Genomic DNA, 21,402 nt, shown 5'->3' with positions numbered 1-21,402 from the left:
AAGCTTGCTCTGCTCGCTGCACGACAGGCCAATGAATCGGAGACTAGGTGTTGAGGCAAGGAACACAACTTTATTCGGAAAGCCGGCAGACTGAGATGGCAGACTAGTGTCTCCGAAAAACCATCTTACGGGGGTTTTATATGGTTTGTTTTATAGAATCAGAGAGGGAGAGGCCGTGAGGAAGTAAAGTGAAAGGGCCATCAGTCTTGCAAAACATCTCTGGGAATGACCAGCCTCAGTGAGGGGATATGTTAATTTCTGCCATTCACACAGGTGGGCGGGGCAGATTGTCTGCCTGTGAGCTGAACAGAGTCACTTTAGTTTAACATTCAGGCAGAGGGGCAGTGCGCCCTAAAGCAGGCCATCATGTGTGATTATAATAACAAAAGCAACAAAAAGCAAAGGTTAAAATCAAAGACACAGATCTAACGTGGAGTCCAAGTTAGCTCTTCCCGGTTACAGTATCTAATCCACATGGGAAAGCGCAGCCGGTGCAGGAAGTGCTGACTCTGAAGGAATCTGTTATTTCATGTATTTCCTTCATGGCACTGGCCACAATCTGCTCTCTGATCTACCTGCTTGTAAATGTGTTCATTATCTTGTTAAAACCAAACTTGCTCATCCACAGGCAGGAAGGCCAATCTTCTGATACTAGGTTGTGGTAAAGGGAAGTGCAGCATCTATTTTAAGGCGCCAGACAAGTAATCTGGGACATGCAGTGCTCAGAAAGCCCGAACTCCCTGATGGGCTGCAGGACAGCAGTTTTAAAGGCCAGGTGAGGAAGGGGGGAGTCACAGGGTATGTGATCAGCTCTGATTGGTTGATGGTGAGGTCACAGGGTGGTATTACAGGGATTAACATCCATCCTTAGGTTCCAGTAGGCCTGGGGGCTACCGTGCTCATGGCCATCAAGTACTTAACATCTTCCATTTGGTGGGGGTTTTTACATCTGTAAAACAACTCAGGAAATGTGCATCACATACTATTATCTAGGTACTTCACAGAGGAGCTAAAGCAGAGGATACAGAGAAGGGCTCTGTCCTGGGAAGGCCCCACAGGGTCCCGCTCGGTTACAATTTGATTCGCCCACTAGAAAATAAGCATGAGGGGGAGTTCTCTGGAGGTCCAGTGGTTAGGACTCAGCGCTTTCATTGCCCAGGGCCCAGGTTCAATCCCTGCTCGGGGAACTAAGATCCCGCAAGCCACATGGTGTGGCCGAAAAGAAAAGAAGCGTGAGGATAAAGAACATTCTTTTCTTGCTCACTACTGTCTACCCAGAGCCTAGGAGTGCATGGCCATGGTAAATATATGATAAATATTTGTTGGATGAATGAAAGTAAGGAGGTAGAAATTTTCCTCTACCCTTCCAGGTTCTTCTGGCAGGTCTAAGAATTAAATTAACATGAGACAGATTAACAGGGAAAAAAATCAAAAGCTTAATAACATGTATACATGACCCAGGTAAACTGAGTAACTGTCCAAAATGACTGAAGCCCTCACCCTTAAATACCATCCTCAGCTAAAGACAAAAGAGGATATTGAGGGTGGGGAGAGTCAGTTGTGGGAAGGCACCAGGAAAAGCACAGTAAACAAGGGTAGGATTGTGATGCAGATTTAAGTCACTGCCCTCTGCACTGATAAGAGTTTCCAGAGATTTGGTCATCCTCCAAAGAAGACTTGGTGCATCCAGGGAGACACCCTTACACAAGCAGAGATTTCCCTTACAAATGTAAATGTTTCTTGCAAAACAGTAACTTTCCAGAGTTTTTCCCATGTCTACTGTTTCTTAGAAAATAACCAGTTTAAAATTAATATACCAAAGAGACATACGTTGGGGTGGCAAATTCTGCACCCCTACAAGGTGTTAGAGGCTTTCTCAGCCACTACACCGTGCAGAGCTGCTCCCTAACATGGTGAGGGAGAGGAAGGGAGAAAAACAAGGTGAGTTTCACTTCAATATACTGAGTTTAAAATGGCTACAGATCATCTGAGTAGCAATTACAGTGGAGCAGCTTCTTACATGAGGGTTGCAGATGAAGGTAGCACCTATGCTATGTGCACAAAGGTTGTTACCCTGTCGTAATGTTAGCTGAACCAATGATCTTTCAGATGCAAAATTATCTTAAAAATATATAAAGACATACACACACACACTTTTTTTTTTTAAGTAACAGTGTTCCTAAAAATCCCGATTAAAAAAAGTACACATCAATATAGTTAGCAAAGGTTTGTTTAAAGATTTTTTTAAATAGCTGTACAGGTCAAAAAGGTAGCAGGATAATATTAGCTTTAATGTTAATAAGAGAAACATTTCTACAGAAATAACAGCCCCCCAAACACTCTGCATACACATTCAATCCTTACAAAGCCCTATGAAATAGAAACCATTTTTTAGAGATGAAAGTGTAAGACCCAAAGAGCTTAAGCAATTTGCCCAGTGAGTGGATGCAGTTATTTTAAATTCTGTGCTCTCTGCACTAAATATACTGCTTTCCCTACACTAACATATATCTGGCAATTGATATTTTTTACAATCTAAAAATAAAGTGCCATAAAAACATCTGTTCTCTCATATTCTCTTATATTCGATGGTGTAATAGCAGTTTTAAAAAGAAAAAAGATACTGCATCCGAGAGGTCAAAAGCACAATTTGGATGGTTAGGAATTTCTTAGATATATGTAAATTCCACTATAGTAAGCGCCTATAAGTCAAATGTTCATTTTCCTGCAAGTTATATTTAAAAAGCAACACAAAAAGCTTTTAATACTGAGTGAAAACTTTTTTCCTTGAAAAAACATGTAAGAAAAAACAGCTGTGACTCAGTCAGAGTTAAGCCAGTAGAGGTCAGTGTATTGGAGAAGAAAAATGCAGGACCCTGCTGAAATGCAGGGAAACTGCATTCATCCCCCACACGTAGCCCCGGGGTGCAGGAACCCAACACAACACTGCACAGGCCACCTAGCCACGTCCTGTTTTCTTCTCTCCCTGCCTCTTCCTCTCCCCCAGGTTCCTAGCACTAGGCAGAAACAGGCACTGGGGAGAAGCGATGCTCGTCTCAAAAACAGTAAGACAGGGTACCCTCCGTGGGCCTCAGCCAGTTCGGCAGCTGGGCCATTTTGAAAACAGCATAGTCTTATCATATGTTGGACACAGCTGACCACATTTCAACAAGTAAAAATTACTTTAAAATATTGGCCTTAATTGTTATTCCTTAAACCTAAAAAAGTTTTTTTTTTTTTTAAGGTTAAAATAGATGTTAGATAAATTGCAGCATTTATCAAAACTCCCCTATCATCAGAGCTAGTTGGCTCTGTGACTGAGCTCTAAATACAGTCAGAAGAAACCACATTTTATCATACTCGGCATCTGCCCCGGGGCCAAGTCCCACAAGGTCGAAAGCTGTTGCTCATCATTTGTGACATATCAAAAGGATCGGTCAAAAATTCCTCCCTGCGGTCACCCACGCCCCACCTGTCCTCGTCAGAAAGTCTCTGGTTACACCTGCACACAGGCCTTGAGCAGAAGGGCAGCAACCAGGCTGGGTTGACACCAAGAAATCTGTACACTGTGTTGGATGAGATGATGGAAAGGAACTAGGAATCCTTCATTTTACAGCTCCAGTATCCACTCATTAAGAAATAAGAAAGGGAATGGTACCCCCAGGCTGCCTCCCATCTTACCCCAAGTCCCTCCAAAGAACCCAATCCAGAGCCTGTCTGAACTACAGCCTTAGCCAGGACCAGGGTGTCATCCTCACAGGCAGCCCTCAGCCCAGCAGCTAGCAGGATCACACAGAGCGGTGCAGTCAAGCAGGGGAGTCAGGTGGTCCCTTTATGAGATTCCCCAGATTTCCATCTGTGTGATTTCCTTGTTTTGACCTGGGCTGATATACGTACGCTGCCAGTAGAGTTTAGTTAGACACGGTTACTCAACTGGGTGTCTGTGTGTGTGTGTCTGTGCATGAACACACTGATACACAGATATTCGGTGGAGCACCACACCAGGTCCACCTCCCCCATCCCATCCAGGAATATAGCCTTTGTTTTACATTCTGGCAATCTTTATGTCTGCTTCTACTGGTGGGGACAATGAATTACCAGGATTGGAACAACTTGGATTTTCTAAGACTATTAATATCTAGAAGTTAGGAATTCTCCCCCACTGCCCACAAGCGCACTTACACATTCAATCATTGACTTGATCATTAATTCATTTGACATTTACTAAATACCCACGAGGTACTAGTATGTGAAATGTACAAAAACAAACAAATGCCACCTGTGCAAGGTAAGCTCTACAGTAGGGAGAAGCCAGTGCTGTTCCAGGAGCACCTGGGGCCGGGTCAGGTGACAGCAGGGAAAGCTTCCCAGAGAGGGTGGTGTCTGAAATGCAGGATGAGGAGGTATTTGCCAGAGGAAAGGAGGAGAGGGTGGCGCAGAAGAAGGAGGGGAGAGCAAGCAGGGGAGGGAGGCAAGGTGGGAGTCATGAGAAAACAGCCTGGACAGAGGAGCAGGCAGGAGCCCACCGAGGGCTCTGTCCGCCCTGCTGAAGAGGCTGATGTTGCTCTGAGGACACCGGGGAGCCACGCAGGATAAGCGGCCAGTCACAAACTCCTAATATTTTTGTTTGTTTGGGGGAGGCCTGGAAGAAGCCTGGTTACCCTACAGTAACCATCTGGGAGGATGTGGGCAGAAAGGCAGGCAAAAAAGGCAAGGCCCTAGAGGAGAGAAGGGGCCAGATTTCAGAGCATTTAGGAGGTAGAAGCATCTGGACTGGGGGTGACCGAGGTGTGGTGCTGCGTGGATGGTGATGCCATTCGTCAACGCGTGATTCTTGTGAAAGGCAGCGTTGACTTCATCTTGAACTTGCTGAGCCTGGGCACTGAGTTAGTGAACTAATAACTGCCTGCCTGCCTGAGGTCCAGTGTGAGACCTGAGCCGAAAATTAAGATCCGGGAGCCACCAGCACGCGAGCAGTAGGTAAGTCATGGGTGAAGAAGAAGAAAAGAGGGCCAAAGACAAAGCCCTGAATAACGCTAAAAGTTAAGGGGAGTAGACCAAAAAAGATCTGTGAAGACCTTCGTGTGGGCCGCCAGGGAAGTAGGAGGAAAAGCCTTTACTTCTCAGACCCAACACGTGTCCCAATTTTTGGTCCAGAAAATAAGGTCATTATAAACATACATAAGACTGAACCAAATTCACAGTGAGAACGTGCCCACAATAAAAAACCATCTATATAGGTCACTTTTCTGAGGGAAGAGGGAAGATTGGGGGTGGCGACACACAGGAGACCACAGGTTGCTAAGCTACTGAGTAAAATAAGACAGGGCGGCTACCCATGTCGAAATCCAGGCTTTTAAAAATGTGCCCTAGAATGATGCAACCTTCATTAGTTACCATAGCAATGAGCCTCACTTCCCAGGGGACAATTGTTATTTTTGCCACCACTGAAGTAATGGGGGGGAATCCTACTGTGTTTTGAAGACCCTGAATTTTCAGGGAATACTTTTCTAATAGATCACACATTACAACCTCAAGACTAACAGAAGGCAGTCCCTAACAATCTGCAAACTAAGAGAAGAACTTTGAGCAATGGGGTGTCAGTCAATGTCTTTTTGTAGTCTTTACAGTGACTTGTTTAAGGGTAAAAAAAAAAAAATGCCTCTCATGCAGAGAATGTTGTGAAAATTCTTGGAAAACAGAGCTGAAAGATTCTTTTCTATGATTATTGGTAGTAAGAACAAACTATGAGATTCTCATTATACGATTCAGATCACATGTAGTAAATAAACTAAACCCAATCTTTTACAAAACACTGTGTATCTGTATTGAGGGTTTTTCCAGGGATGGACAGAGGCTGCTATGTGGAGTGAATGAAGGAGGCCAAGGGTTTCAGAGTCAGGGGCTCAAGCTGGGTGCTCTCCAGCTTCTAGACCACACTGTCCAACAGCTCCGTTCCAAGGATTAACCACCTCGCAACATCAGACCTAAACAACTTTGATGAACCACAGATACCTGGGTTTCTTTTCCCATGGCTACAGCCACCGAGCAAACACAGACACCTGGATTTTCTCCCCCATAGCTGTAGCAACCGAGCAATCAGCGGCTGGAGAAGAGGTGTGGCTGTTCTACATTTCAACACCTAGAGCTTTGAATGGTTTTCCTGTTTTAAAAACAAAAACGGTCATTCTGGTCACTTACAGCCCTGTGCTTCATCAAGGTGTGCTTCCTGCAGCCATTCCCACCAAGGCATTTTAACCAGCTGGGTCATTTCTCTCAAACCAAAGGTCATGAAAGCCTTTACAATTTAGAATTCTTACAAATGACAGTCAAGTGGCAATATCTTCATTGCTTTTTAAAATCTATAAATGACATCTCTAAATGAGGTTAAATGGACCCAGATGCCAGGTGGGAGATTACAAACACGCGCAAAACAAATGCAACTGTAATCTTTATTGATCAGTAGGAAGGGGACTTCCCTGGCAGTTCAGTGGTTAGGACTCTGTGAACCAAAACAAACAAACAAACAAACAAAAATAAATCACTAGTAAGAGCCTTGAGAGAAAGAAGCCCCCACAAGGCCTTAATTCTGAGTACTTTTATTAGTGACAAACACTATTCTGTGCCTGCACATAGTTTCCTTGCAGTCTAGACTTGTTTTGCATATTTTGTTTTCTTGGTAATTTAACTCTTAGCGGCTAACGTGTAAGCACAGCCTTCCTGCCCTGGCATAGTTGTGGGTTTTCACGTTTGCAGACTCCTCCCCTCTAACAGTTCTCATCTGGCTATCTGCTCTCCCACATGAGCATAATTCCCCCACAAGCCTTCGGGACTCCTGGGCTAAATTAAGCTCCAGGATCACACAGTATCTGGCCAATGTCAGGACAGTCACATTAGCTGTCGATGCCAGTGAGCAAGTCCATCTCCCCACTGGAATTCCTTGAAGACTTCAAAATTTTTACCTTTGATTGTCTTAATACCTTCAGTACTTTTATTTTGAATACATAAAGTACTAAGTATAAGAGAGATGCTTGAAAAAGGTCATAAAAATGCATTAAAGAAAAAAAAAAAAAGAACAGAAAATAAAAGAGAAAAACAAATGAACACATTCCCAGTACAGTGGTGAAGAACAGCCCATAGGGAAGCACCAGGGATGCACCAGAGCTCAGAGGCTGGACAGTTCCTGGATATTAGCACCAGCAACGCCATCTGCTCCCCAGCCAGAGTCCCTCACAGGCCAGAGGACCGTGAGGACAAGCCTTGAGCTGTCACTCTGAGCAAGTCAGCAGCAGGAGTGTGTTCATCTGCATCGCCCATTAGGAGGAATGCAGATGGAATCACCAGAGGAACAATATATTACAGATTTAAATATGTTCCAGGCTCTGTATACAGCGGGAAGGCATATTCTATGTCATCCCACTTACCACTCTGTTCCTACAGCCAGCTACCGTGGCAGGCACAGAACAGACGCTCAACAGGGACTTAATGAAATAGTAAACTGAAAGAGCAGTGACTCAGAGAATGCCCCCGGCTGCCACTGTTCGGAATCCTTAGACAGATTAACTACTCTCTTTCAAGGTAGCCACAGGTTTGGCAAAACGGCCAAGAATTTTACACCTTAGAAACACAGCAGGGCTGGGGGAGGGGAGAATGGGGAGTTACTGTTTAACAGGTATGGAATTTCCATTTAGGAAATGGACAGTGGTGATGGGTGCACAACACTTTGAATATACTTACTGCCACTGAATTGTACACTTAAAAACAGTTATAATACATGGAGGGGAGAAAATAAATCGCGAGACTGGAACTGAGATATACACACTACTATATATAAAACAGATAACTAATAAGGACCTACTGTATAGTACAGGGAACTCTACTCGGTACTCTATAATGACCTATATGGGAAAAGAATCTGAAAATGAATGGATACATGTATATGTATAACTGATTCACTTTGCTGTACACCTGAAACTAACACAACACTGTAAATCAACTATACTTTATTTCTTTTATATTTATTTATTTATTTATTTAGGCTGCACCAGGTCTTAGTTGTGGCACACAGGAGTTGCGGCATGCGGGTTTCTTAGTTGTGGCATGTGTGTGGAATCTAGTTCCTCGACCAGGGATCAATCTCTGGCCCCCTGAATTGGGAGCATAGAGTCTTACCACTGGACCCCCAGGGAAGTCCCCAATAAAAGTTATTTTAAAAAATAATTATAATGCTAAATTTAATATTTATTTTACCACAATAGGAAAAAAAACCCAGTTTTTTAATCTTTAAAAAAAGAAACAGCCAGAAAGACTATCTCTCTAAAACTATAGTCTTCATAGAGTTGCCGGAGTCACTGCAATTAGAAGACAGCTGCGGACAGACTGGCCTTAGAACAGGTCTGCAGAGGGCATCCTGGCTGAGAATGTATAAAAAGAATTCACTTGCCCCCTCCAGCATGATAGGGCAGCAGGGTACCCATCCAGCATTCAAATTCAATTCGAACTTAGGGTTTGGAGGAATTAGACTTGGTATCCTATGAAAAAAGGAACAAAGGAGAGTTTCTGAAAGATGTGTAAGTGGCTAAGGTTACATAATGAAATGGGGTGTTTTTCAAAAGACGGCTTTGGCAGTAGTGAGCAACCTGGATTAGAAGAAAAATTAAAGGCTACAAAACCAGCGAGAGTCTGCTATAGGAATCAACATGTTAGAATACAGTGGTGACAGGAGAATAAGGAGGAAGAACCAACTCCTAGATACGTTTTTAAGAAGGAATCAAGGGACGAAGAAAGAGCCAAAGGTGACTACAACATTTCCAGCCTGGAGAGCCATCCATACTCATGATAAAGGCAGATTGCAAGAGATGCTCAATCCCATATTTTATAAACAAGGAAAGGCCTCACAAAGTCAAATCACTTTTCCAAGAGAGAGAAACTGGAAAATCTCCTTGATTTCCAGCAGTGTGACACAATAGACACTCTGAAAGATCTTCTGGGATTAGGACAATCAAAACGCTAGTTAAAATTGAGTAGAATTTGATTTTATTGCTGTTATTTTAAAACACTGCCAACTTGTTTGAAAGTGAAGGATCTGCAGATCCCCAAAACACTAAGAAGGGAGTTTTTAACAGCTTTTAACCTTAAAAGTTTCTTTTGGATCTTGGAGATCTTAAGTATCCATTTTACTCCTATATCCCACAGTGGGCATGGGATACAGGAGAAAAGGCCTAGGGCCTGACCAACGTGAGGAATCTAGTAAGAGACCCAAACTTAATTTGGGATTCCAAAGGCTACACCCTTAGTGTGAGGGTTTATAAGAAATAAACCCTCACATCCAAAAACAGGACAGCAAGGAAACTTGTCTGGATGAAAGGAAAAATTAAAATAAAAATTCAAGCTATTCTCCGTAAGGGGTCCCTCATGAAATATTCAGTACAAATTTAATCTACTTGTGTCATCTGGGGAGCCTCAAGTGGAGAATTTAATTTTAAGTGGTCCTAGATTTATGTCCTTGGGCAACCAGTAGAAGCAAAAGTAAACACAGTCTTACAGAGGAGTTCAACTTCAAGGAGACCTTTAAAAATTTCTCCACGTTAATTTCTAAGGAAAATTAATGGGTCACAATTTTGAAAAATGACAAAATTCATAAAGAAACCAGGCATCACAGAGTGAGAACCAGCAAAAGCAAAAGAACAAAAAGGGTCTAACAAAGACTTCAGGTACTAAAATCATTAGAAATAGAATATAAAATAACTACATTTAATGTGCTTCAGGATAAATAAAAGGTTTAAAAACGAACCAAAAGTAAGCAGATAGGAAAAAGAACCAAACGGAACTCCTGAAAGTAAAAAACATATTTTTGAAATTAAAATTTCACTGGACAAACGAAACAGATCAGACACAAAGGGAGAATTTATGTTAGAAGATAAATAAAAAAACAATCTACAGTACAGTCCTCCCAAAGATATGGAAAACAATAAAAGTTTAAAAACCTGAAGGACAGAGCAAAAAAGATTAGAACGAAAAGGTCCAAGATATGCATAATTGCAAGAACTAATAGAGACTACCCAATGCTCTGTGGTGACCTAAATGGGAAGGAAATCCAAAAAAGAGGGGATATATGCATATGTCTAACTGATTCACTATGCTGTACGGTAGAAACTAACACAACACTGTAAAGCAACTATACTCCAATAAAAATATTGGGTTGGCCAAAAAGTTTGTTTGGGGTTTTCTGTAACACCCCAAACAAACTTTTTGGCCAAACCCCAAACAAACATTTTGGCCAAATAAATAAATACTAATAGAGAGAGTGAAGAAAGAGGCAATAGTTGAGAGAGAATGGCTCAGACTCTCATAGAAATTTTGCAAGATGCTGATTCTAAGATGAAGAAAGGCAATGACAGGGAATTCGCCCAGATCAGATCAAAAGTTATTTCCTTTCCTAGATGAACTGATCAAACCATGATGCTGACTGTTACTCAGCTGCTCTGAATAAATCAGCTATAAACATACATGCAAATTAGGGAAATCTGAACATATTAAATGATATTAAGAAATTATTGTTAGTTTAGCTCTGATGATAACGGCATTGTGGAATGTAGAATGACTTATCTACAATATTAACAGGTGAAATGATATAGTAATCCAAAATTCATTTAAGGTGAATCTGACATCCCTACCCAACAAAGAATGGAGTGGGGAGATATACAAAACAAGATTGGCAAAAGACTGATCATTGAATATTGATCACACATTGTTATCTTCATGTGTTGTATATGTTTGAAACTGTCCACAATAAACTGTTTTTAACAATCTCGAGGCCTTGACTCATAACAACAACTGAATATAACTGTATGTAACAGAAAGGCATAGCCTCCTTTGGAAGTACAGAGAGATTATGAATAGAGAAACAGAAGTGCATTATTAATTCAAGTAGTACTAAACACTTTTGTCATCCACTTGGCAATCTGCGTTGGTTTAACATCATTTGTGGGTACTACTAAATCACGTACAAATGAAACACTATTTCTAGAGAATAGATAACTTCTGGGTCTCTAAAATGAATGAACAACCTTGAAAAGTTAAGCTTTAAAAGGTGTAAATGGTTGAGGCAAATTATTTAACATGTACGCCCAAAAGAAACTGGCACAAAGTATCAGAATAATCCTGGTAGAAATTTTTTTATAGTTCTCATGTTAAATATTCTCCATATATAAATTACAGTAGCATATGTCAATGATGAAGGAGACAATAATAACATATGGGCTGCTTTGAAGTTAGCAGAGTGGATAAAATGTCTATTTTGTGCAGTGCTTAAATGTATTTCATTAGGTGATTAAATTCTCCTTGCTACTAGGAAACACTAAATGGCATAAATGAATTCAGATTCCATATTAAATAATCTACATTATTTCAAACATCCATCTGCTCTCCTTTATGACAAAGAGACAAGTACTCAGTTTCTAGATGGAATCATAAAAGCCCTTACAATGCAGCCTATTTTATAAAGTAACTAAGGCTAACCATATTTCTCACTAATTGTAAATGCATCTGACATGCTTTGTAGTAGTACAAAGGAGGTATAAAGCAGCACAATCAAAAAGATACTGATACTACATCTTTATTCTGTCAGGTCAAATAAACATATAACAGTAGCTGTTGCTCTCTACAATTTTGCTTGATGTAAAGTGATGATTTAGCATGAATGGTTAAAAAATCTCATGTTATCTCCGAAACCCAGATTATACAGATATCCTCTCTTCCTATAATCAACCCTTTTTCCTACGGGTTTTTGAGATACATAATGTATACTCATGAATGTTAATAAATCCCATAAATCAAAATCACATTAACCTTCCTTCCATACTGAACCTTCCCCATAAGCTTCTATAGAATTTCCTTGACACATCAAAGCACATGGTGTAAAAACGTGCAGATGAACGTACAATGACAAAATTTCTTTATATGCCGGTTGAAGAAAAGTCTGTTACTGGAAATAATTCACTATATCTTGGTCTCTCGCGGAAAACATGTTTGATTTAAGCCATGCCAACAGAAAAGCATGCATGTAAACTCATTAAATGAAAAGAGCAAGCTGAAAAAACAGAACCTTCTGTTTACTAGTGAACCCCCATTTATGCTTTTGTGGGAGAAGTCAGGTGAAAGTAATAGCTGAAACAAAATTACTTTCTAAAATTCTTTTTAAGACTTCATTAACTTGCAAAAAGATTCTGAAATTCATAAGAATCCTGAGCTAAGGCTGACATAACACATAGCCCCTCCACCAAAAGCCATTCTGTAAAGCAAACATGCTCTGTAAATTCTTGCTCTACATAATATGCAGCAGAAGCGAGTTAATCCCTGCAAAAATAAAAGTCCAAAAAGCTTAGCAGAACCCAAGGTTTTTACTAGCCAGCATTCTCCCAAGGAGTTATATATGTAATAAAATGAATGAAATCAGCATTTTCTGACACACAGCATAGCTTTTCATGAATGGGTACATAAGTGTGAAGATGGATTAACTCTCTGATCTCATTTTAATGAGTTTCTCTTTGTCTTTGAGGGACTACTCTGCACAGATGCTCAATCACTCTAGTCGTTTAAATCAATCCATTTAAGAGCTTTGAGAACTGCTCTGACTTACACTTATTTGGTTATACTAAATTCGCCAAAATTTAAAGTCAGAGAATAATTTAAATTATGTAAAGTTACCTCTTCCATCCAATAGGTTGCTGATTCCTGTCAATTCTCCTTAATGTACAATAACTAAAGTCTCCTCTCTCTGCTGTCTACATTATTCTTCCATCCAGTACACTGCTAAACCCTGTCATTCCTATCTCCTTAGCATAACTAATACCCATTTCTCTCTACTATCTATAATATTGCCTTGGTCACACTCTCACTGATACCCACAAGAGCCTCCTAGCTGGTTTCCGGCCTCCTATTTCACCCTTGTCTAATCCCTTCACCCAGTCACTGAAGTCATCTTTCTAAATCGCAAATCCAATTCTGTCACAACCCTCAAAGACGTGGGGATCAAGTCCAACTCTATGGTCTACCAGGTCCTCCAGGATCTGACCCCTGTCTGCTTCTCTGGCCCCACCATCCCACCTGCCCAATACCTACCAAGCTACTCTTAGTTCTCTAACTCAGTAAGTTTTGATTGGCTTTCACAGGTCAGATGAACAAAAACAAAAACTAAACCTGAAAGGGAGATGAGTTAAATGTAGGTTTAGCAGGGTTTTATTTTGCCAAAAAGAAAAAAAAAAAAACATTTCAAACAACAACAAAAATCTACATTTTGCTAGCACCTTCATTTTACATAAAGTTGAGAACGTGATCTTAGAATTCTACAATTTGAACAAATTTAATTTTAGATACAAAAAACTCATTATATTGTCCTTTTTAAAAAATTTCACTACACATTGGTGAGAACTCTCGCGTGAACTTACTCCATGAATCCACTGCCCTCCCTCATCAAATCTTTATGCCCCCGAAGGCGCTGACCCTCTGCTGAAGCATGTTTCTCCCCCATCTCCCGTCTTCACCTGCGTAACTAGTACTCATCTTTAAATCTCATCCTATAAGGCAGTCCTTTTCAAATTTTGATGTGCATAAAAATAACCTGGGGGGGGGGGGGCTGTAAAATGCAGATTCTGGTCCCAAAGATTTTGTCCTATGCTTCTTCTAGAAGAGTTAGGGCTTTAGGTTTTACACTTAAGCCTATAATCCATTTTGTGTTCATTTTTGTATGTGTATGAGGCCTGCATCGAAGTTCATTTTTTTAATATGTGGCTATCCAGTTGTTCCAGCACCATTTGTTGGAAAAAGAATGCTTTCTCCACCAAACTGCTTTTGCTCCTTTGTCAAAAATCAATTGACCATATATGTATGTGGGTCTCTCTCTGGACTCTTCTCTCCTCTTCCACTGATCTATTTGTCTAGGCCAAGTTTTCTCACATGATCTTGAAGGCTCATGATCCAAAAACAAAAGTATTCTGTGCAAAGAAAGGACCTGTAATGTTCCAGACCTCCCTGATGTTTACCTGTGTTTTCTTTTTCCTGCAGTATTGTATCCATCAAAGCCTTAGGTAAGTATACTTTGTGCAGTCTTGTGAGTCCTTTTAATTAACTGACCCTGGGTAATTGCTACAATGATTTTGCTTTCTGTGATTAAAAAGACAGAAGGCAAAGCCAAAAGACTGGCTGTTTTCCATCCTGCCTAAATGGGTCAAGGTCAGTTACCTCTTTGTCCTCTCTGCTGGGAATTCACTTACCAAGTTTTACTGCTTATGCCTTACAGGTCTGTTTTGATAATAACCAGTTAACGATGGCCAGATTATCTTAGATAACGAAGAATAATCATAAAATAAGGAATTTTTCCATCTAAAGCACATTTATATATCAGAGTATGTGAGTGTAAACGTGCATGCATGAATGTGAGCTAGAGAGAGCAGGCTGAAGCTAACTGACCCATGCACCTGAAAACAAGCAAAACCCAGCAAAAGCCAAACTCTTTCAAGAAACATCACCAACCACCCAACTGACAATTGTCAGGCTTTCCGATATAAAGGAAGACAAAGGTGAACATCCAGAACCTTGTAAAAAAGTAGAAACGACGGGTGGGCATCTTATCCATTAAGAGGCAAGCCAGATTAAAGTGTAAATGGGAGCTTCCAGACTCTGAGAAGAGAGTTACACTCTGGCACTGCCCAGATACACAGGGACACCAGGAGAGAAATGAAGAGCAGTGGTGTGGTTACAGTAAAGCTTGCATCTCTCTATTAGTTGAGACAGTTAGCTAATAGTCGTAGAAGGAATAATAACTGTTAAGAACTAAATGGGACTTCCCTGATGGCACAGTGGTTAAGAATCCGCCTGCCAATGCAGAGGACAAGGGTTTGATCCCTGGTCTGGGAAGATCCCACATGCCATGGAGCAACGAAGCCTGTGCACCACAACTACTGAGCCCGAGTGCCACAACTACTGAAGCCCCATGCTCCTAGAGCCCATGCTCCACAACAAGAGAAGTCACCACAATGAGAAGCCCGCACACCACAATGAAGAGTAGCCCCCTCTCACCACAACTAGAGAAAGCCTGTGTGCAGCAACGAAGACCCAGCATAGCCAATAAAAATAAATAAAAATTTATTTTTTTTTAATGTTTAAAATTCAAAAAAACAACTAAATGGATTCCCCCCAAATTCCTATGTTGAAATCCTAAACCACTCCCACCATGTGATGGTGTTGGGAGGTGGGAGGTCATTAGGTCATCCAGGTGGAGCCCTCCTGAAGAGAATTACTACCCTTTTAGGAAGAAACACTGGAGACAGGATCGCCAGGAATTAAGACACCCACATACTGAGCATCTGTTATGGAAGACCCATCATGACTTGCTCCCTTCACTTCATCCACACAAAGGTTCTGAGGGAGTCTTGTGTTCATTTCCATTTCAGAAGTGAGGAACAATGGTCCCCAGGCCGCTGAGGGAAGAGCCAGGACTTGCTCCAGGCAGTCTGACTCCAGAGCCTCGGTCTCACCCACCACACTACTCCTGAAGTTGTCTGAGCACTCAGAAGGAGGAATAAAACCCAGCACGAGGACAACAGGAGACGTGAAGGAAGCCTGGTGCAGTTTCCAGTACGCAGACAACCACAGAAGACAGGCACCCGGGAAAAAGGCTGAGAGGCATTTAGAGCACCTGGCACCGGGCACTGCTCAGGTCTGGATCTGATCACATCTCATATGCTTAGAGGAACGCCGGGCAAAAAACATGCTGCTCTGTGACATTCTCTCCGTTACACAAAGCTGCTGTTCTTACAGGCTGGCATGGAAAATGATGATCACGTCATAATTTACCTCTCACCTCTTCTTATGCCATTTGAAAGGATTAGGGCTTCCTGTTGGGGCCACTGTGTATATTTCCCTACCTTCTTCTCCAACTCTGCTTTGTCGGTGTGGATGAAACCCACTTAATCCAAACATAACACATTCAACTGCTTTGACCAATACACAGATGTTTTAGCAAAAGAGTCCTCCGTGCTCTACTAAGGTTATTGATTGGTACAGAACATATGAGAAAAATCAGCCTTTTCCACTCCTAAGGTGCTAAAAAGGATTGTAATTTTACAAAAGTTTAATTGGCCCTCAACTGGATCCACCATATTTTAAATATCTTTGTTTATTAAGAGGCTGAAATATTACTTTTCCTTCATTTTGAAAAGCATGTACTGAGTGCTTATGACAAACCAGGACTAGTACTAGAAACACAAAAAGGGTAAAAATGGGGTCCCAGCCCTCACGTGCCCACAGAGTTGGGTTTTCATCCACTCCTCAAAAAACACACCTCCAGGACTTCACAAGACTACACTATGAGTTCTTGTACTGTTATTTATATAATTAAAGCCATGCTTCTGCTTGAAAGTAAGGGAGAAAGAAGATCATGAAGGAGACCAGTTTTTCGATCTCTAGTTTGAGAAGGTGGCCTTGAAAATTAGAAAGCCTGTGTTACACGGGGCAAGAGATTTTAAGATGTAATAATAGTAACTAACATTTAATGGGCACTTACACTGAGCCAAGTTCAGCTGAAATTACTTTGTGAGAATTATTTGATTTAATCTTTATATGGTCCTACCAATTAATGGCACCATCACTATGTTCATTTTCAAGATGATGAAACTGAGGTACAGAGAGGTTAAGAAACATACTTAACGTCTTAGGAATTAAAGGAGCCAAAATTCAAACCCAGGTAGCCTGTCTCCAAACCCCATGCTCTTAACGATGATTCCTGCCACTGAAGAAAGACTCGAATATCATGGCACTGTACTAGATGCAACAGAACAAAAAGCCCAGAAACAGACTCAAGTATCCTACTAATCCCAGTATACTAGAAAGTTATTATAAATAATGGGAGAAAGATAAATTATACAATATAAAAGGTGCTGCCCTAATTATTTATTTAGTTCCCCCAAAGTGGACCCTTACCTCACACCATTTATTCAGATAAATTTCAGTGGCTTAAAGAATAACATGTGAGTACCTGCAAGCATGTGACTCCCTTCCTCATGATGTCTTGGTAAGAACTAACTCAGTTGGGAACATTCTTCCCCACCAACTGGCCACTTAACAAGAGTCCCGCCCACACAGCGGAACCCTTGAGGAAAGTCAGCAGGAGGTGGTTTAGGAAAGAGCATAGTGAGTGGAGAAGCCCCATCAACAGCCAGGCCAGGGAACATCCATCAGAAAACGGCTGCCAGTCATCCGTTATTGTGAACCAGACACCCTACCAAGTGCCTTATGCTGTTAACAAACTTCAATTTTATTAGACACATGGGTAAACTGGTGCTCAGAGAGTTAAACAAGATGCCCAATGGTAAACAGCTACTAAGTAGCCAAGCCAGGATTGGAACACAATGGCTCTAAAACTCAAGCTTAAATTCTTAGTCACTCCATGCACACTGAGGGGCCAAGTCCACCAGGTCCCCTCTTCAGAGCCTGCAGACAGCTCCCGGAGCAGAGCAGAGGCTGGAGGCGAGCAAGACCAGTGCTGGACAACGAGCTGTACCGGAGCTTCTGCCTGGGTGCCAGGCCAGGCAGCTCTTCAGGGGGAAGGGAGACTACTCCAGCAGGCTCAGAGCTGCCAAAGCAGCACAAAAGGAAGACTGTTCGGCAACAAAGGGGAACTCTGCCCTGCAGCTGTCTCCCACTGCTCACAGCTCCATCCCCACCCCACACAAGCCATCAGAACGCTAAGCCGCTGCTGAGAAGTTACAGTCCTCTCACTTTCCCACTATTTTTGCCTGTAATGAAAAGAAATGAACAATGATCTACGCAGTCTCTGACAAAGCAGATTGCAGTTACCAATGCTGAACAAACTCGACCTCACTTGGCGGAGGAGCAGAGACGGTAGCAAAGTAGAGACTCAGACGTTTAAGAGACGTGGGATAATCCGAACAGTCAGGGCAACGGCAAGAAGCAAGACAATTTTACAAATTTTAAAATTTACATTCTCAGTGAGATTCAAAAGGACTGAATCTCTGATACAGATGTTATGACAGTGAGAGGTGGGTGGGAAAAAGAACCGGAAATAGTATTTGAAGGTTAAAGTGAAACGGGTGGCCTGCAGAACAGAGGCGGTGAAATGCAGACGGGCTACTGCAGAAAATCAAACCGGTGCCTGTGAGGATGCGGTTAATGAAGACTCCCAGAATTCACAGGAAAATAGTGAAAGACTGGAAATTATCGGTGAAAAGACAGTACCGGAACAACGGATCAAATATGTGTATGGTAGGAATTTCAGAAAGAGAAAATGAAACAGAAGGGAGAAATAAGTAAAGGAGAAATCATAATTAAGTAAATAATGGGGGAAAACAACTTAAAAATGAGTTTTTCAGACTGAAATTATTCACTCAGAACTTGGCAGAATTAATCATAAAAGATCCATGCATTCCCCAAATTTCTGAATGTCATGGAGGAAAAAAATCCAGTAAAATCTGAACCTCCACCAAGAGTTTTTTCTAAATAAAAATGGAACATGAATGAGATGGACATCAGGTTTCTCAGCTGCCATACTGACTGCAAAAAGACAAACGTCTGGAGGACGATTTCCAGAACTCGGAAGGAAAAAGACAGCGGGCTAAGAATTCTAAGTTTAGCTAAATTACCAATATTGTATTGATAAAGCAGAAAAAATCTATTAATAGACATAAAAGGACTCAAAAATATACTTTCCACAAATCTTTTCAGGGAAAAAAAAAAAACCTTAGGGAGTATAGACGTCTTAAGTGTAGACATGCAGAAGTATAAAAGAAATAGCGGGTCCAATGGTTAAGATTCTGTGCTTCCACTGCAGGGGGCACGGGTTCAATTCCCTGGTCAGGGAACTAAGATTCCATGTGCCATGAAAAAAGAAAAGGAAGGAAGGGAGGGAGGGAGGGAGGGAGGAAGGGAGGAAGGAAGGAGAAACAGCAGTGAGTAATAAAGCTAATGAAATTACAGTGGTCTACATTCTATATGCTAATGGTGTTGACATTGTGATAGAAATATTCAGCAAGGAAGATGCTTGAAGGAGCAAAATGTAAAAAAAAAAAAGCAGTATGGACAAACATTTCTAATTATTTCAACAAAATTCATGGGTGAGAGGAAGGAAGGAAGGAAAGAATATGCTGAAACATCTGGTTTAGGCAAATCCACAGATACTGTTCCAATGCTAAGTACAAATTTTAAATGTACCCACAATTAGAACAAAAATTAGACATATGACTCCCAAGTTACATAGAGAATTGTTTTCCTTCTTTTTTCTTTTTAATTGAAGGACAGTTGATTTACAGTGTTTCAGATGTATAGAAAAGTGATTCAGTTCTACGTATACATTGTTTTCAAATTCATTTCCATTACAGGTTATTGCAAGATACTGAATACAGTTCCCTACTGTGCTATACAACAGATCCTTGTTGTTTATTTTATGTACAGTAGTATATGTTAATCTCAAAGCCCTAATTTATCCCTCCCCATTAGCAAGACAAAACTCAGAAAAAGGTCAACAATAAGAAAGCATAATTTCAAAACACAGCACAAGACACCAAAGGTAAGATTAAACATTCAGGGAACACTAACAGGTTACTTAACAGGGCTATAAAAGAGGAACTCACAAACTGGGTGAAAGAGCAACATATCACTCACCTTCCTGGGTTATGAAACGAGGCAATGTGTGCAGAAGATGCCAGGCATATAATAGTTGCTCAAAAAAAGTATATATAAAGAAAGAACACTGCAGGGACTATGGTGAGCCAAACACTTTTAAAAAGAAGAAAAGAGGAAACTTTGCCAGTTTAAAACATCAAAACATTAAAATAAAAAAATATTTTTCAAAGTCTCACGATGAGCTGGCAAAAAAAATAAAGGAAACCCTCAAAGGTCAAAAACCTAACAAAGTATATAATCTTTGACCCAGAAACTTCACTTATAGAAATTTATTCTACATTCACATGTTATAAAAGGAATTATACATGGAAAGGATGAATAAATCCAAGGTAGTTTCCTCCATTTAGGATGATTTGAGCTGCAAATAACAGAATACCCAACCAAAGTGACTGAAACAAAAAGGATTTCCAGGTTGATTCAGTAGCTCAAATATATCGTTAATGCCCAAGGCTCAATATTTTCACTCTATCACCTTCAGTGTGCTGGGGACATCATGGTAGGCGAATACAAGATTTATAAGACTGTATATATTACATGAGCTTAACTATACTACAATCAGAAGAAAAGAAGAGTTAAAAGAAATCTGGGAATAGTGGTTGTTCCAAGATGGGATCATGGGTGGCTTCTTACCTCCTGCTTCATAGGCTTTTGTACTTTGCATATTTTTTAAGAATGTATTATGTGTATAAACCAAAACAAGAAAAAAATATATATACATATTAAAAAAGGAAAAGAGAAGAGCTAATGAAGAAAGGGGCTCAATACTCCTTGGCCATAATGACATAGGTATTTTGTCGTTTTCCAATTAGAATTCTTTCAAATTGATGTGTTGTGTTTAAGAGTTTTCTCCACCACATGCACAGCAGTTTTGTACAAAAAGCTTGTGATGTTGTAAACGATTATCCTCTATGTGGAGTGTAATACTTGTACGGAATGTAACAGTTCCCTTTCACATGGCTTTATTTCATGAATACTGACTACATCTTTACAGATAAATACAGGAAAATAAAAACAGATAAATAGAGCACTTTCCAGTAGGGAATTTGAAACTTCCATCATTTGAGAGCCTTTCCCCAAATCACGTGAAATTGGGAAATTTAAATACAATTTACCCCAACAGCATTCTCTTTTCATGTACCATATTTCATAAAGACAATATTAAAATAAATTCATGGTTATACTGCATCAGTTTCCAAGGGGCTCCAGTTCTTTTAGATATTTAATTAATACCAGTAACCATCTGTGCTCATAAATGTCCTGTAGACAAACTGAGTGTCTAGACCAAAGCAGGCTGAAGCCTACACGATCCATTTCCTGTGCATCAGTGACTTCCCAAGCGCAGAGCATCACTTAACCGCTAACTTCATAGGCTCTTCCAAGACTGCTTCTCCATAGCTTAAAACTAAAAATCTGGATGTCAGAATTTCAATTTCAAAACTGAAGGACACGTGACAAACGCTCTAGTCAAACTCTTCAAGGCGTAGTTTAAAACCATCAAAATGGATCACGGTTATAAACAGAAACGTTCTACTGAGCACACAAAGATATCTTCTGAAGAGGGCTAAACCCTGCAAGAATTTATCCTGCTGCTCTTTAGTATGAGCCTATTTTTAAAATGCTGGTCAAATCCGTTTCTAAGGTCCTTTTTAGAGATTACAAAGCCTCAAGTAAGAAAATTCCATTCTGTTAAATCATGACGTGCAG

General features: G+C 40.7%; 1 protein-coding gene across 3 annotated transcripts in view; it reads right to left on the bottom strand.

The window, feature by feature from the left end:
- Positions 1–21,402, bottom strand: part of WDFY2 (WD repeat and FYVE domain containing 2) — a 169,858-nt gene that overhangs the window by 103,409 nt on the left and 45,047 nt on the right. The window lies entirely within an intron of this gene.

Source organism: Hippopotamus amphibius, chromosome 14 (genome assembly GCF_030028045.1).
Source record: "Hippopotamus amphibius kiboko isolate mHipAmp2 chromosome 14, mHipAmp2.hap2, whole genome shotgun sequence".
In the NCBI taxonomy this organism is placed as follows: Eukaryota; Metazoa; Chordata; class Mammalia; order Artiodactyla; family Hippopotamidae; genus Hippopotamus; species Hippopotamus amphibius.
The sequence above is the reverse complement of the archived record's forward strand: the minus strand, read 5'-3'. Positions and strand labels throughout refer to the sequence as shown.